The sequence below is a fragment of the Protopterus annectens genome, chromosome 7.part1 (genome assembly GCF_019279795.1).
Source record: "Protopterus annectens isolate FY-2018-M chromosome 7.part1, PAN1.0, whole genome shotgun sequence".
NCBI classification, from domain to species: Eukaryota; Metazoa; Chordata; order Ceratodontiformes; family Protopteridae; genus Protopterus; species Protopterus annectens.
In genome coordinates, this window is record NC_056740.1 from 117606179 (window position 1) to 117623208 (window position 17030).

Consider the following 17030-nt stretch of genomic DNA (forward strand, 5'->3'; position numbering starts at 1 on the left):
TATATATATATATATATATATGACTGTAAATATTCACATGTATATAGCTAGGATATGATACAGCAGTTACGAGTAACATATGTTCACAGGCCATGCATATGGGGGTGAGGGGTCCAATAAACAAACATGTAACATGTAGCATCAACTCCCCCCACCACCCCAGCTAGGCCGGTGAGACATACAGACACATAATAAAGGTAAACACACCACTGCTTTCCAGACCACCGGCAGGATACTACCAGTGGGAGCAGGATACTACCAGTGGGAGAGACCTGCCAGATCTAATCTTGAAACATAGACATTGATGTCCCTTATGGTACACCAAAAATTAATGATTGGAGGCAGTCCCGGTAATGACTTATCAAACCAGGCTGTAGATGTACATGGACCAGTAGGTTGTGCAAGCCTGATAACCTGATTTATATAGAATGTACAATGTATGTCCCGACATGGAGAGAGAGGGCAGTGTTTAGTGGTGTGTTTATACCCCACCTGCACCCACAGTAAGGATGAGTGCTGTAGAGGAGTGGCAGGTGTGGGAGCTATGGGTATGCAATTATGCGCCTAGGCATGCAGGTGTTGGCTGGCGCAGTCATATTAGGAGTGCCCCGGGGATGTAAGTAATATTCCGAAATGGGCATAGCTGACGCCCATACCTCTCAACCCCTATGAGCACATCCACTGGACAGGACATAAACTGTTGGGGGAACAAATAGGGACCATACCTCTGAAGTGTTCCTGATTTCCAGGGACGTCCCTGATTTTGACTTAATTTATAACTCTGTCCCACTTAATCCCTCCTAAAACTAGAGACATTTGGGGGAAAGGTGGTGAATTACATGTAATGAATAATGACAACAATCAAAAGTTATGAACATCATTTACCTCTCAAAATGTGTATGAATTCATATGCTCTGAGTCTGTCAGTGTGTCAGGTTAATAGCACCAATAATTTAAATGTGTCCCTGATGTTGTTATGCGTGTCCCTGATTCAGTTTGTATTTTTCCCCAGACATATGAGAGGTCTGATAGGGACAGAAAGCATATATTCCACCGACAACCTTAGAAAGATGATAGAATATTAGGTATGCAGTAGCATGACTTGGCTGAAGGATGTGGGTTCCAAACCCAATTACTTGTTTGTATTGCAGAGTGTCAGTTCCCATGTATTAGCCAGATGGGTGCAGATTGTAAGAGGAACACACCAATAATATAAATCATACTCTGAACAGGCCGCGGATTCCGTACAGTCGAACGGCATGCTGTCGCCTAATAGGCAGCCTTTCCCGATACTGTAGGCATGTAATCTGATGTAATAGGCATCACAAGGTAGTATCATAGTCCTCACTCCCATGCAGGGGTGTGAATGTCAGATGCAAACACCAAATGCAGTGCATTTGCAAGCATGGGAGTAAGTGGGTGTAAGCCTGTTTGGCCACCAGTATGCGAGCATTACACTGGTAAAGCAATGAAGAGGCTAACTGAGTGTAAGAAATTGTAACTGGAGCATAGCATTGCTTAGCACCATGCAAATCCAAGCACACCCGCTCACAACTGCTTTAATGTGCCTTAATCACTTCGTATCCAATGGCCTTGTTCTGCCCAGCAACAAAATTAATGGCCACTGCAAGGCTGGAAACCAGGACCCTGCACATACAGCTATTGTAATTTACCACTAAGCCATGACAGATATACAGTCATCGGACCTTATCACAAATATATCATCCAGCACAATCATTCAACAGTATAGGAAATGTATTCCATCATGTAGATGTATGTGTGAGTGTTTATGTCCAGCATATAGATGCATACATATATATAGATGTATCAGAAAGATCCCATGTGACAACAAAGCATTACAAAGGAATGAAAAGGGAAACACCAGCAATGCCTGTATTATGTAGTGGTGTCCTATGTAATATTAAGACTTCTTCAGACAGACATGTGTCATTCATACACGCAAACATTTGTACATTGGCCATATACATCACTATTTACATTATATTTACATTAACACAATAGTTCCTGTCCAATCATTATGTGAGAACTGTACTCTTGCAAGGTGCTGTTTGCGACATCATCATCATGATAAAGGTAAATGGGGTAACCATAGAGGGACCGGTAGTGTTGTGTGTAAAGTGGGGTCGTCCACATCACGTGCACCTGGAACATTTAAGAGTCATGTCCATACCAGGATCTTGCGCCTGAGAGACAGGGGTGAGGACAACTGGAGTATGTTGTGATGCATTTTAAAAGGGTTACTTGTGTCCACTGGACACATGTGTGAAATGAACAGCTATGTATGGGGCAAATGTTGTTCTAGGAACTGATTGGCCTTTTGTTTCCATAGGGTGAGAGTGGGATGTGGGGGAAGGAAAGTAGGTATGCTCGTGGAGGATAGGTACGGTAGGATGACAGACAAGACAGCGTACAGGGTTGGTATATGACACATGTGGGGGGATGCACCTCGGACTGGGAGAGGTGTTCGGCAGTCACAAGCCCATGAGCCCCCAGATGGAAACAGTGGGACGGAGGTCCCCAGCCATGGGCAGCCACCACTGCACCAAAGCAGCTGCAAAGGTGGCAGTGCTGGATGTTGTCAAGGAGGGGCAGCCTCACCCTGTAAATGTGACACTCTGCACTTGAACTGGCGTATCTGGCCTCAAAACCCCTTAATGAGCCCCCTACAGACTACATCCAGGACTGTACGACAGTGGAAATGTTCCTGTCTGGACCTGCTCCCAGGGGGGACAAGCCCCATCCTCAGTGGCTGTACCACCAGAAGGTGGTGCAGAGCCAACAGAGGTGGAGGTCCAAGGCTGGGCCAAAGATGTGCTGGTGCCCAGTGCCATGGCCAGCTGAAGTGGGACAGGAGGTTCTGCTGGGACCTCCAAACACATACAGCTTATGGTGTTGCAATTTAAACACAGATATGGCTTAGTAATAGTCAACAGCATTCAGGATTACTTATAACAGCATGCATAGATATGACCATCAACCCAACACAACAGATGGATTACATTTGCAGAGCCAGCACAACACATGCATATATACTGCATGATATCTGTACAAAGTGTAGAAGACTTGTGACTGCAGCTATGAACAGTGCCCCATTATTGGCATGTCACTGAGAACCCCAGACAGTATCTGTCATACCACAGTTTCATGTGACATAAGTCCAGTCAGGGATGCGATGGCAGTAACTCATCACTATCACCATGTACTGGCTGCAATCCTCACACTATGTTCCTGCTGTTCACACATGTGTGTTCAGTGGGTAACACAGGAAACAAATGGTTCCACACACTGACCAGTCAACAGATGGCCCTACAGATGGGGGTCCCCTCAAAAACAGAGCATTGCCTTGTCAGTTTTAAAACATGCAGAATAGCCATTACCACACACAACTTGTTAAACAGGCAGTAGTCTCATTGAAGCATGGCTACACTTACATGCTGTAGTCATGTCTGGCACATCACCCTCCTGTCTTTAGGCTATTTCCCATTGTGTATGCTGTTTGAGGAACATCCAGATATCATCTGTGATGTTGTTTACCAAACACTAGATCCAGGTACCACTCACAGCGACTGTCACGGGCAAACACCAATATGATGTTCCTAGATATTGTACTGTGTTTTACATGCAAATGGCTATGGGAACATCATCATAGGTGTTCCACATGCAATCAGCTAGAGGAGGACTGCAATAGGTACAGAGGCCATCACCTGATCATGACCATCACTTACAAAATATAAGCTGCTGCTGAGCAGGTGTACATCTCCACATCCACCAGAGAGTGTGTGGGAGGGACAGACAGAGGTAAAGTACATCAGAGAAGGGCTTGGAGGCTAAAACATAAGCATCAACTGTCACACACCTACCAGTACAGGGGTTCAAACCCCTGACTGACTAGTCAGTTACTATTACAAGTGCATGCAGTTACTCCATGTGCTACAAAGCTGACATGGTGGTGTGCTGTAAGAATATATATGTGTGTTGGTGAGCAACATCTACAACAGAGATATAGTAGACATACATTACGTGTAGCACACATGGATGTCCACATGAACAGATATCATTGTCAACACAGCCACACTCTCTAATGGACTCACATTGACACTCTTTGCCAGGCCCACAAGTACACTCCCAAACTACTTAGTTTGCTACACTGCAGTAATGCACAGGTACTACATGCACCACAGGGGATATCTGGAGGTTCTATGGGCTAGAGCATGTGAACGTGTTTGACATTTGTCATTATGCCAATGGGAGTTATACTGGGAGTGACTGTGGTTGGGAGCATCATACCTCACACACAAACACAAGGTGCCATTACTGCCAGTACTGACATGCATGTGTGCATTGCTTCATGGGTGTGTAGTAGTTGGCTGTGCAAGATGGCTGTACAAGGCTGGGTGATGGGTAATCCTTGGTATCATGCCACCCAGTGGAGTGCAGTGTGGTACAGGGGTGTAGTGTCTGCAATGTCCCACACAGATGGGTAAACAAGTTTCTTGTTGAATAGCCCAGAAGATGTTCCTCACTCAGCTAATATACAAAAACTGCTCCACGGTCAATGTAGAGAAATGTCCTGACATCCTGGTTACCATTGTGTATGGCCATAGCATTGCAATGCATGCCATGTCTGTGTTTGATAGTCCTTGACATGGACATTGCCTGGGATGTGCATGTCCCACAATAATGTACAGTGACATGTACAGGTGTACCTGGTTTGGCTGGCACATGTTGTGTACACAGACTGTTATCCTCCAATATGCCAATACTGGCCTGGTGTGGCAGGACCTGCTTATAGTCAGCAGGTTGACCCTGCACCTGCATTGATAGCATGATACAGGTATTCCCTGGTGTCAGTGGCATCGGTCCATATAGGGCACATGTGTAAGGCATTGTATGGCTTCTGTGGATCACATTTGATGGCACTAAATATGCTGCAGGCATCCAGTGGGAACATAATGAAGGCACATTATTCACAATTATGTGCCTATTGTACTGCTGTACAGGGTGCCATGCCCTCTGCAGCCCACTGCAATCACACCATGACTACTATCTGTCATCAATGTGCAGGGTACTAGCAACATAGCAGGATATTCTAGGCAAGTGTGTTTGTGTATAACACATGGGTTCAGGACGTATTCCGGGTAATAGTAGGGTTGCATAGTTTGTTCACCAGGCCTTTTGCCAGATGTAGGAGCATGGCTTGCCAACACAGTCCCTTGGCTGACTGACATCTGTACTCCTCATGAGGTGGACGTTGTGACATATAAGATGGACACCATATAGGAAAACTACAAAATCCGTTCCCCAACATGTCCGGTGGTTAGACACTCGTAGCCACCTCCACAGAGGCTCTGACAGTCAAACACACACACCTACCATGTCTTCAAATAAAACCCCTACCTAACTAGTGTATCACATTACAGCATTACACAGTTACATCACGTGTTACGGAGATTATTGGGTTACAGCAGTCCCAGAGGTGTATGTCTAGGTGGTTGACATCAGCAGGATTGCCAAAGGTGGTCATGTGAATTGTAAAGAGTGTGCATACTCTAAAAAGCATTGCTCTTGTCTCAAGCAGACAGAGACACACACACACACACAGTTGGCCTCTCTTGGAATGGAACCTCTACCTAACTAGTTTATCACACTACAGCAATACGCAGTTACAGCACGTGCTATGAAAATACTGGGTTACAGCACTCCTAGAGGTGTATTCCTAAGTGGGTGACATCAGCAGGATTGCCAAAGGTGGTCATGTGAATTGTAAAGAGTGTGCATACTCTAAAAAGCATTGCTTTTGTCTCAGGCAGACAGTGACACACACACACAGTTGGCCTCTCTTGGAATGGAACCCCTACCTAACTAGTTTATCACACTATAGCAATATGCAATTAATGCACGTGCTATGGAGAACACCGGGTTATAGCAATCCTAGAGGTGTATATCTAGGTGGGTGACATCAGAAAGATTGCCAAAGGTGGTCATGTGGGTTGTAAAGAATGCGCATACTCTGAAAGCGTCATTTCTTTCACAGGCAGGCAGACACACACACAGTTGACCGGTTTGGGATTAGAACACCTACTAAACTAGTTTAACACACTACAGCATTATACAGTTACAGCACACGCCATGGAAATTCCTGGGTTAAAGGAGTCCCAGAAGTGTATTTGTAGGTGGGTGACTTCAGCAGGATTGCCAAAGAAGGGCATTCCAAGTATACTGCAGGTTGCACATGTCTGTTACCTGCGTGTACCTGTTTGCTTACTGTCATGAAAACACATTTATACCTGCTTACAACTGCCTTATGCAGTCGTAATTGACAGTATCAACAAGGCTTGCAGGTCTTGAATCCTAGACCATGCACACTGAAGTTGCTGGACATACCACTAAGCCATCTGGGTTGTACACATATTGCATGGAGTCTATAATGCACATCATGGCATCTGTAATGCACATCCTATGACAGGTATTCCACAGTGCTGAAAACAAATGGGACAGTCCCTTTGTGTACATATGCACAGTACCCTTGAATGTACTGTACTCTGTGAAACAACAAAGCAAGTCTACATCTGTACAACTGTCTTAACTACATATATATATATATATATATATATATCTATATATATATATATATATATATATATATATATATATATACACATATATATGTGTATATATATATATATATATATATATATATATATATATATCTATATGCACCTAAAGGATGTGTATACACACACACACACACACACAAACACACACACACACACACACACACACACACACACACACACACATATATATATACATATATATATATATATATATATATATATATATATATATATATATATATATGCATATACACAGCCACAGCCATATATATATATATATATCTATCTATATATATATATATATATATATATATATATATATATATATATATATATATATACATATCTATATATATATATATATATATATATATATATATATATATATATATATATATATACATTCACACGTCTGAATGCCCTTTGTGACACAGAATGGTTCCAAAGGAACTGACGTGTACACAAAACAGAGGCATCTCTTGTGTTATAACATTTAAATCATAAGCAGTTCACCAGAGAAGGGATGGTTGTTGTTTATGTGGAGTTTGGGGTGGTGAATGATGGCTAATGTAATATACCCTGGGGATTGCGGAGTTAGGGCGGGGGAATGATGGGTATGGACCTACACCCCATTGACCACTTCTGTGTTACTGCTCGACAGTGGCACAGGAAAATAACATACCCAACTGTAGTCATGCTTGACTGTGTATTCTTTGCCATTCCTATGTAATACTTTGTAGACACCGGTCACCACAGATGGCTACTATGGTGTGGTAAAAGACATGACACATGTGTATGCCTGGCTACAAGGTAGTCACACACACAAACAGGCACACACTTGCTAGTATTGTGCATACATGTCTTGCCTATGTAAAGGTAACTAGTACACTGGTATGCAGTTGGAGTATGTGCCACAGAACACATACAATTACATTTACTGATTACACGTCTGAGCTGGGTGACATCACAGGACCAATTACTTGCAGTGGGGAGGGGGGGAAGAGAGAAGTTTAGCGGTTGACAAGGATAAAGGCCAGTGCAAAAGGCGGTATCTCATTGGAATGCAGCAAAACCCACTGCCATGATAGGATGCAGACACAAATACACACACACAACCACTTGCTGACACACACAAACACACTCAGCCATTTGTTGACAGACACACTCAGGTATTTGCTGTCACACACACAAACAAACGCACACAGTTGCCAGTGGTGGGATCAGAACTCCTCCCTATCTAAAGGTGACTATTACAGTACAACACAGTTACAAGACACGCCACAGAGATTACACATTCCAAGGCAGTCAGACTGCCCTTCTACAATTGAGGACAACAACAGGGAGACTGACAGTCATGACGTACATAGCTGTAGACCTGTGTGTTTAAAGTAGGTGTCCATTACAACCTGTATGCACAAACAAGACACAGCATCCGCAGGTAGGCCTGAGAGGTATAGTTGTAGCACAACAGGTACCTGAACTGGAGTATGACCATCTGCAGAATGGACAACTAATATCACTATACAGGATTACAGTGGACATGCTCATACACTTAGTAGCACAGGGCCATTTCGATGCACTATGACTACAACTACACAAGGTTATACTGGGCATGCTCATACACTTAGTAACAAAGGGCTTTTTGTATGCACTGACTCAAATTACACAAGGTGGCAGTGGGTATGCTCATACACTTAGTAGCACAGGGCTGTTTGGGATACACTCCGATTCTAACCACTGAAGGCCACAGTGTGCATGCTCAAACACTTACATGTACAGAACACGTTGTAATGGACTCCTATTGTAAACACACATGTTTACAGCTAGGTACATCTTACCTGTCAGTATATATGCACATCATACTGGTTTACTACCTGATACCTGTATGTGGCCTGTAAATGATATATCTGTGTCTGTGCTGTGTGATACACATGCATACATGTACATGAAGTACTGACATATATATGTTACGTATACACATTCATGCATGTGTGGACGTGACAGACAATAGGTTACCTGGGTCGCATTGGTGGATGCTACCTACAGCATGTGTCACACACCCTGCTGTCCTGAAAGGCATACATTGATAGCAGGTTGTGGAAAGTGGCATTATACGTGGAACAGTGGCATGTGCAAGCATAATGTGTGAGCCACCTTGTGTAATGGTACTGAGGTGCAGGTGTCAAGATGACCTCTCCCAGCTGTGTTAGTAGATGTCATTATTAGCAGGACTGCTACCCTAAGTATATCTCACATTGTTCGTATACACAAGTTCTGCCTCTCTTCATCACCTTACATGTGGCATTTGCTACCAAGCACATTAATGCCACGCGCAGTGATGTCATGGTATGGGTGGCAACTGCTAGACCAAAACAATGAGCTAATGTCCTGCTGTTATTATGATGTTGTCCAGTGTCTGTCATTTCGGGCTATCATGACCGAACGATGAGCCTTCAACACAGAGCACATGCATCCATGTTACACGTGTGTGTGTGTGTGTGTGTGTGTGTGTGTGTGTGTGTGTGTGTGTGTGTGTGTGCGGATAATACCTAGGTCACATTTACCCTTATAGCCCCATTCCAAGGCAAATATCCTACACACAGAAGTAACACCCTGACACATACATGAAAATTGCATTGGATGCTTAAGCTAACCAATGCTAGATGTGTGGCTTTAGTAATCCATTTGCTCAATGTAGAACCTACAATGGGGGATACTGACATCTGTGCAGTGAGGAACACCTGGCTGAAGGCTCTGTAGTGCACAATTGCACTACCACCATATAACTCAGATACAGATATGTGGGCCATAACAGTGGTATGGACCATTCCAGGTGGTGGTGTACACATATTCATAAAGGCTACTCACATGTAAAGACCACTACTATGACATAACGCATCACAGATGAGTCAAGTACAGGTGACAGTGGCAAATGCTGCATTCTAGGTTGTATCCTCATATACATCCACCACCTTGTTCCCAGACTACTAACACACATCCATATGTGGTATGACATAGTATGGTAGACCACCAGATAACCCTCGATTGGTGGACTGTACCTAGGCCTACATCAACTGTGCAAATTACCCATGTACAGACACAGCTGCATAATGTGTTATGTAATGCAATAATACCACTGTTTGTAACCAGCTCAGTTGTACACATACCAGGGTCCCTCGGATGTTGTCAGCATTAACACGGTCGACTGTTGTTGTACACCAGTAAACAACACCATCATGGTTGGATATGACCTAACCATACCTGCCCTGGATATGTATATCCCACACTCATACAACATAAATTACATTACCATAGCTTTCATTTTCCTTTCTACATACAGGTGGCTACAGTCATTACACACATGCACATGGCAGATAGTATGCTAACAGCACCTAAGGTTTGATATCAATGTTGACAGAGGTAATATCCCCCATCTACTGGTCACCCATAACACCTATAATATTATACAACACCCCATGTGGCATGTATGTCTTTAGACATGTCCATCTAATGCTGTGCCTACAAACATACCCAAATAACAGGACCATAGGACCTACACAAGGCCTGTATTGACAGACTCAGGGAAATCCAGCTGTTCTGTGTATGTTTCTGAGTAGTCACAGGTGATATGTTCATGACATGTACAGCCATGTGTGGCCACAGCTCCTACATATACCCCGTGTCAACAATTGCAAGCCATGCATGCTGTGTGCTGTCTGGACATTAGCCTTAGTACCACAATAGTCCGTACATGCTGGGGTGAGATGTTTAGAAGCTACAGACCTTGCACATGCTTGAATGAGTGTACTGCCTAGCTGTAACAGAGCACATTGCTGGCACTCTTCCAGTACACATGAGATGTGTTTGGCAAATATGATGTGCTCACTGTTGACCATTACTGTGCCCTGGCTTTACCATGGCACTGTCAAGTAACAGTTTGTAGGAGCATGACATGGAATAATGCTGTGTGTGTCATGCTATGTGCTGTTGTAATATATGTACACTTGAAAGTGGTGGTGTCCTACCAGTACATGAATACAACATCCATTATGGTGTAATGCTTGGCTATGTTTCACACATGGCGTGGAGAAGGTGTAGAATGTATCCTCTTGACCTGCTAGTGCACGTACTGATGTAGACCACATATGTGTACATGTATTGCTGTTTGTGTAGATTCCATGTGTGTGCAGTGTCTGGTGTCTGAAGGTGACTGTTGTATTAGTACATCATGCTGTTGCAATACAGCCTCAACATTGCCAACTGTATATGGTGACATGCTCTACATACAGTAAGCCATACATAAGGTATGGACAGATGTTTGGACATGACTACTAAGTGGTGGGGCTTCTTTGCAGATGAATGATTACTGAGGATAGCTCACTGGTGTGTTACAACCAGTCCTACAATAACCTGTGTACCTGCTAAGGTCAGGTTTTGTTAATTAAAGTGGAAGACAGACAATGTAGAACGCTGTAAGGGTGACACTGAAGGCAAACCTCATGACACCTGTAACAGTAATACCTCCCCTGTGCATATATTGTGCATATATCAGCACAGCTGTCAAAGGAAAGAATCAGTAAGCATTGTACCGGATGCAATAGTGCTGTACTTCTGTTGTACCTATCATGAGATAGGCAGGTGTTTGATTCACAGTACTGGCACGTGTGAGTGTGTGTGTCCATATATGTCACGTATGGTTGGGAATACATCCCACATGTTATCAATCTCCTGAACACTGTTGTTGACACCAGTACAGAGTGAAGTATAGAAAGAAAGGCATAGGCAGGTGGTTAAACCTCACACATGTAAAGTGTCTGTATGTGTGTGACACGGTGTATATCTTTGTGAATGCCAGTGTGTGTGTGTGTGTGTGTGTGTGTGTGTGTGTGTGTGTGTGTGTGTGTGTGTGTGTGTGTGTGTGTGTGTTTGTGTATGAGTGTGTTTGCATGGCTATCCGTGTGTATGGCTGTCCAGTTCCTGGAGTGAGGCTGTATTTTACCATAGTGAAATGTTAATGCCCCCTCCCCCCATCCACTCAATGCAGTCTAGCATCCCTGATGATATCATCAATCGTAGATGGGCATACTAACTGCCGGTTAACATGTACACCCTGGGGTGTGACCTGTTGTTACATAGCCTACTGATGGACCCCCCTCCCCACATACACTCACTGCACTGTAGTATCCCTGTCGATGTCCTTGATCTTAGGCCATTCCAACTACCTGTACATGTGTAATCTTTGTGGTGCGTCTTGTAATTGCATAGTACAATAATGATGATATGCACATAGGCAGGGGTTCTCATCCGAACACTGGCAACTGTGTGTATGTCTCAGAGTGTGTGTTACTGTGTCTGTGAATCCCTGAGTGTGTGGGTGTGTCTGTGTTTGCATGCTGTCATGGCAGTGGGTATTACTGCTTCCCAATGAGAAGCCACTATTTCCACTGGCCTTTACCCTTGTCATCTGGCATACCACTCTTTTACCCACTCTGTGCTCCAGGCAACTATACCTGTGATGTCACTTACTATGGATGTGACGGCTCTGAACACAGTAGCTTACTACACAGCTATCATGCTCTTGAATCATTAGAACAGTAAACATAATTGAAACATGGGAGAATATAACTGTGATGTTGAAGCTGCAAAATGCATGCAGGTATTGTCATACTGACCTGTGGGTACTTATGGGACTACCGCAAACACCAACATCCCCTGGCACATGCCACCTGAAAGAGGAAGGCAGAACGTCAAGATCAACATGCTGTTAGTGTTGTTACACATGATACATACTGTCAAATGTACAAAAGCATTCCAAAACTACAATACATGGTATGTCTGCTGCCTGTCAACACTGCTCAACAATATTAATGTACAATTGTCTAGCTAGTATGTTCACCCTGTGCATCAGACCATATGAACATGTCCCTGCACCGATGGTGTGGATGACAGGGATGCAGCACAGGCATCATCATATGCGCAGGGTGATAATGTTTGCCAGAGGCCTAGGCTGTGCCATTGGATGACATCATGTGTGTGTGTTAGGGCCTGTGATATCACTGAGCGTGTGTGGATGTTATGCGTGTGTGTGTTGAGGTGCCTACATTTGTTTCTGGTGTGTGTGTATATGCATGCACACAAGTCTGGCATGTGGCTGGCCTACACAGGGGTAATATTGACAGCTGCAGACTGTACAAGGCAGGTTTCACAGTTCACGGTGTTCGGCCATGGCCACGTTACCTGCACCTGCCAGGGGTTGCATGGGCACTACCAGGCAGAGCTCCAGATTGGGTACCATCTGATGACACATGTCCACTGGAATCATGTCCCTGTTGGTACCGTCCAGGACCATGTGCACATGGCCTGCTGTGTCCTAGTATGGACTGCACAGCACCTGCTGCACTGCTGCTATTACCGCCACTATGGGAGCGGGCATGTGCAGTAGTATGTTCACGTAGACCTGCAACAGGTGATGTATCTGACCTACGTCCACATGCCCAATGCCTCACTCCCACCAGATGTTCCCGTACAGACATTCCATGCTTGAGGATTGACATGCCACTGTCAAGGACTCCCACCATGTCACCCAATCATCTATCCAAAACATCTGCAAGATGATGGTGAGCATTTGCAAGTGCCTGGATGTTGTCAGTTAATGAATGGACAGCAGCCCTCTGAAGCCTCAGACTTTATCTGTTGTGCCATTCAGCACATGCCCGTGCCTCCATTACAGCCCTAAACATGTGTCTGGTGACTCCAGCTCATGTGCTTGGTCTCACAGGGGCATGTTGGCCAGTGGTCCTCCTACGAGCAGCGCTGGGCACATGCCTGTGTGGGACATCACCAGTCTGTTGACTGGAATCATTGTGTGCAGGCACACCTTCCATAATCACCACACTTCCCTGTTCCATGCTACCACCTGCCAACTGTTGGTGGTGATGGGATATGTGCAGGCAGGCGAATTGTGTGTGAGGATGAGGGGGAGACAGGTGGAATGGCAACCGATGGTACAGATTCAGCCCCTGACAACCCTGCCTGTGCCTCAATCATACTATCATCATCACTGCTAGAGTCTGTGCGGACACTAACATCAGGTGGACCACAGGAGGGCAATACACCTACATCAACACCTGTGAGGGGAAGACAGGAACTGTACATTACAAGTTATACCAGACACACACAGACAGACAGACGGAGACACACACAGACAGACACAGACACACTCACACACAGACACACACAGACACACACACACACACACACACACACACACACACACACACACACACACACACACACACACACACACATACAGACACACACACACACACACACACACACACACATACACACGCACACACACATGCACACAGAGACACACACAAACAGGCACACACACAGACAGACAGACACACACACACACACACACACACACATGCACACACATGCACACAAACAGACAGACACACATACACACACTGACACACACACACTAACACACAGACACACACATTTGACACACACTGGCACACACGCTACATGCAGGTGATATAGCAGATGGCATTCAGCTTAGACAATTATAGTTTCATCTTAGACAATTATAGTGGTAATTATCATACATCCCTGAGTTGCACACAACAGCATGCATGTGTTATAGCAGAAGGCATGCACCTTACATAATTATAGTGGTGGTTAGCATACAAACCTGTATTGCACCATTTGTGTTAGTAGCCTATGCCCCATACCTGCAACACAATGCATGCACTTTGCTCCATTGCACTGCACTGCCATGGTGTGTGCAACATACAGCACATGTTAACAGACAATCGCTGACCTTTGTACATCTGCCACTGATGCTTTGGGTTGACCGCCGCCCCTATGTGTGAGGACATGAGCAGTAGGGTATGTTGACTGCATACTATGTTTGCCTGAGCCCTAGCTTGCATATCTCCCCCAAAGCAGTGCATGTCTGTTGCACATTATTCCTCCTACCCCTGAGCTGAGTGTAGACATTGTGCATGTGGCTGTGCACACATGTTTTACATGGCTGTCCCTACTATGCAATGGTGCCACAGACCAGCACAGGTTTACAGTACACCGGCCTGTTGTGTGGCGTATGACCTTGCCAATCACATGTAGTATGACATGTCTTCTGCTGATGTGTTGAATGACATTCATACATGTGTAACACAATGGTGTCCTTTCCAATCTACAGTATGGTAATGGGGTCCCAATGCAGGGACATGTTATAGTAACATGGGCCTTCAGCTGATGCAATGTTGTCTGTCCACCCTAAAAATATGCAGGAACATACTGCACATTGAGCTGATGTGCATAGCCATTGCAGGGCATCATGTGGCTTCACAATTGCTATACAGTGTGAGCTACTGACACAATTCATAGCCATGAGTACATATCTAATGTGGAATGTGACCCACGTCACTGAGATGTATACACAATAAACCCTAATGTGGAATGTGTGACACAGGTCACAGAAGGGTATACGGATGACACCCCTGCACATCTGCAACCATATTACTGATACCTGGCAACTATGCCCACACATGGCTAACTTACAAGGACTCTATGTCTCACATGCCATCTGTGTACCTCACACACATGAGGAGCAGGCATGACAGTGATGTCTGACACCAGCAAGGTGAATGTACTGTACCTGTGGCTTGATGTGGATGTATGTGTATGTTGTGCATCACATGTATGTATTTGAATACTGTATAGGTGAATGCTTCCATGTCGTGACACACTCAAGATGTTCAAGACATGTTATGTGGTGGTTTCCTGTTATGCCTACACAAGCTGTGCACAGGCCTGTATGATGTTTAGTGTTTCACATCTGGAATATCACCATTACACATAGGCCATAGTTGTATTGTGTCGAGCCAATTTACAACAGGGTGTACACACATGTACATCACTTCCACTGTGTGTGTTGCTTCATGTCTCTGGCCATCCTCCATGGCCATGTATACATATGTTCAGTCTAGTGGTTGTGATGGCCATCTTATTTCACATGTCAGTGTTTTCCCATATGACATACCCCCATAGATGTCGTATGCTCCACTGAGGACAGGGTTATGCAGACAAAGGGTGGTATGTATGGGATGTGAGACATATTTTACAGGATAGTTCAGCAGTGTTGCAGTCAGCCCACTACATGTCATGGACATGTCTGATAGCACATAACATTGTGTGACATTTATAGCAAGGGTATACACCACAAGGGTGTATCCTGTGCACCCGGCATACTCCAGCTCCAACACATTTAGTGTGTGTGCACACATATGCTCTCTGCACAGTACTGTTCATATTCCCAACATGTGTAATGCTGATATGTAGTACCTGTCCCTACAGTGGAACACATCTCCACCATTGTATTCACTGTTGTCCACACATCTGACAATAACAGTTTGGAAGGTTTAGTGTAGGTGTTTCATATAGTCTTCAATTGTTTCACATAGGTAAACAGTGTGATGCATTGCGGGTCTGACCAGTGCCCATTAACAGGACCACCATACATTATGTGTACATGTGTTATGGCAGATAGCATGCAATTAATATGTTCTGTGCATTATCAAGCCCGGTAAAAACAATCTCACCTGACACAGGCTGCTGTCGCTGCAAAATTCCAGAGGTATCTAAACAGGAGTGTCACAGCAGTAAGATCATTATCCACACCTGTGTGATAGCTACAGGGTGCAATGTCCATGTTAGCACATAAGCCAGTACAATACACTATACTATGGAGTATGCACATATGTGCATACATAGAGTAGCAGACTATAGTATGTGGCATGTGTGCATACATGCCTTGCGTATGATGCTACATTACATATTGTACAGTAACGCATGTAACTATGTGATATAAAGTTGTGCTTTATGTGCAGTAGTGACTTACCAGGCAACTCCAGGCTCGGTGGTTGAGAGACACCCACCTCCACAATACCAGCTAAAGCTTGTGGATGGAGGTCTGCAGGTATCCTCAAGTTGGCCAGTAGCTCCTTGGTATGTGTGAGTGGGGGCTGGGTGAGTGCCCTCCCACCTGTTGCACCTTGTTCCCTGGCGATTGCATTAGCATGCTGTTTCGCCCGTCTTATCAGGTCAGTGCAGTGTCGGTGCACCTGCTGATAGGTGCGATTGTGACCGCCAGCATAATTTACCCTCTTGCAGAGTTCCACCCACATGGCACCCCACTGCTGTGCATCCTGTGGCACATGGCTGAAGAGCGTCATGTAGTTGTTGAGGAGGTATGGGATGAGGAAGTCATCCTCCAAGCGGCTGTACACCGGCAGTCTGCTACGTGGCATACCTGGAAGACATAACGATGGAGACAGGTCACAGTAACTCAAGCAGCATAAGTTGAACAAAACCCTTGGG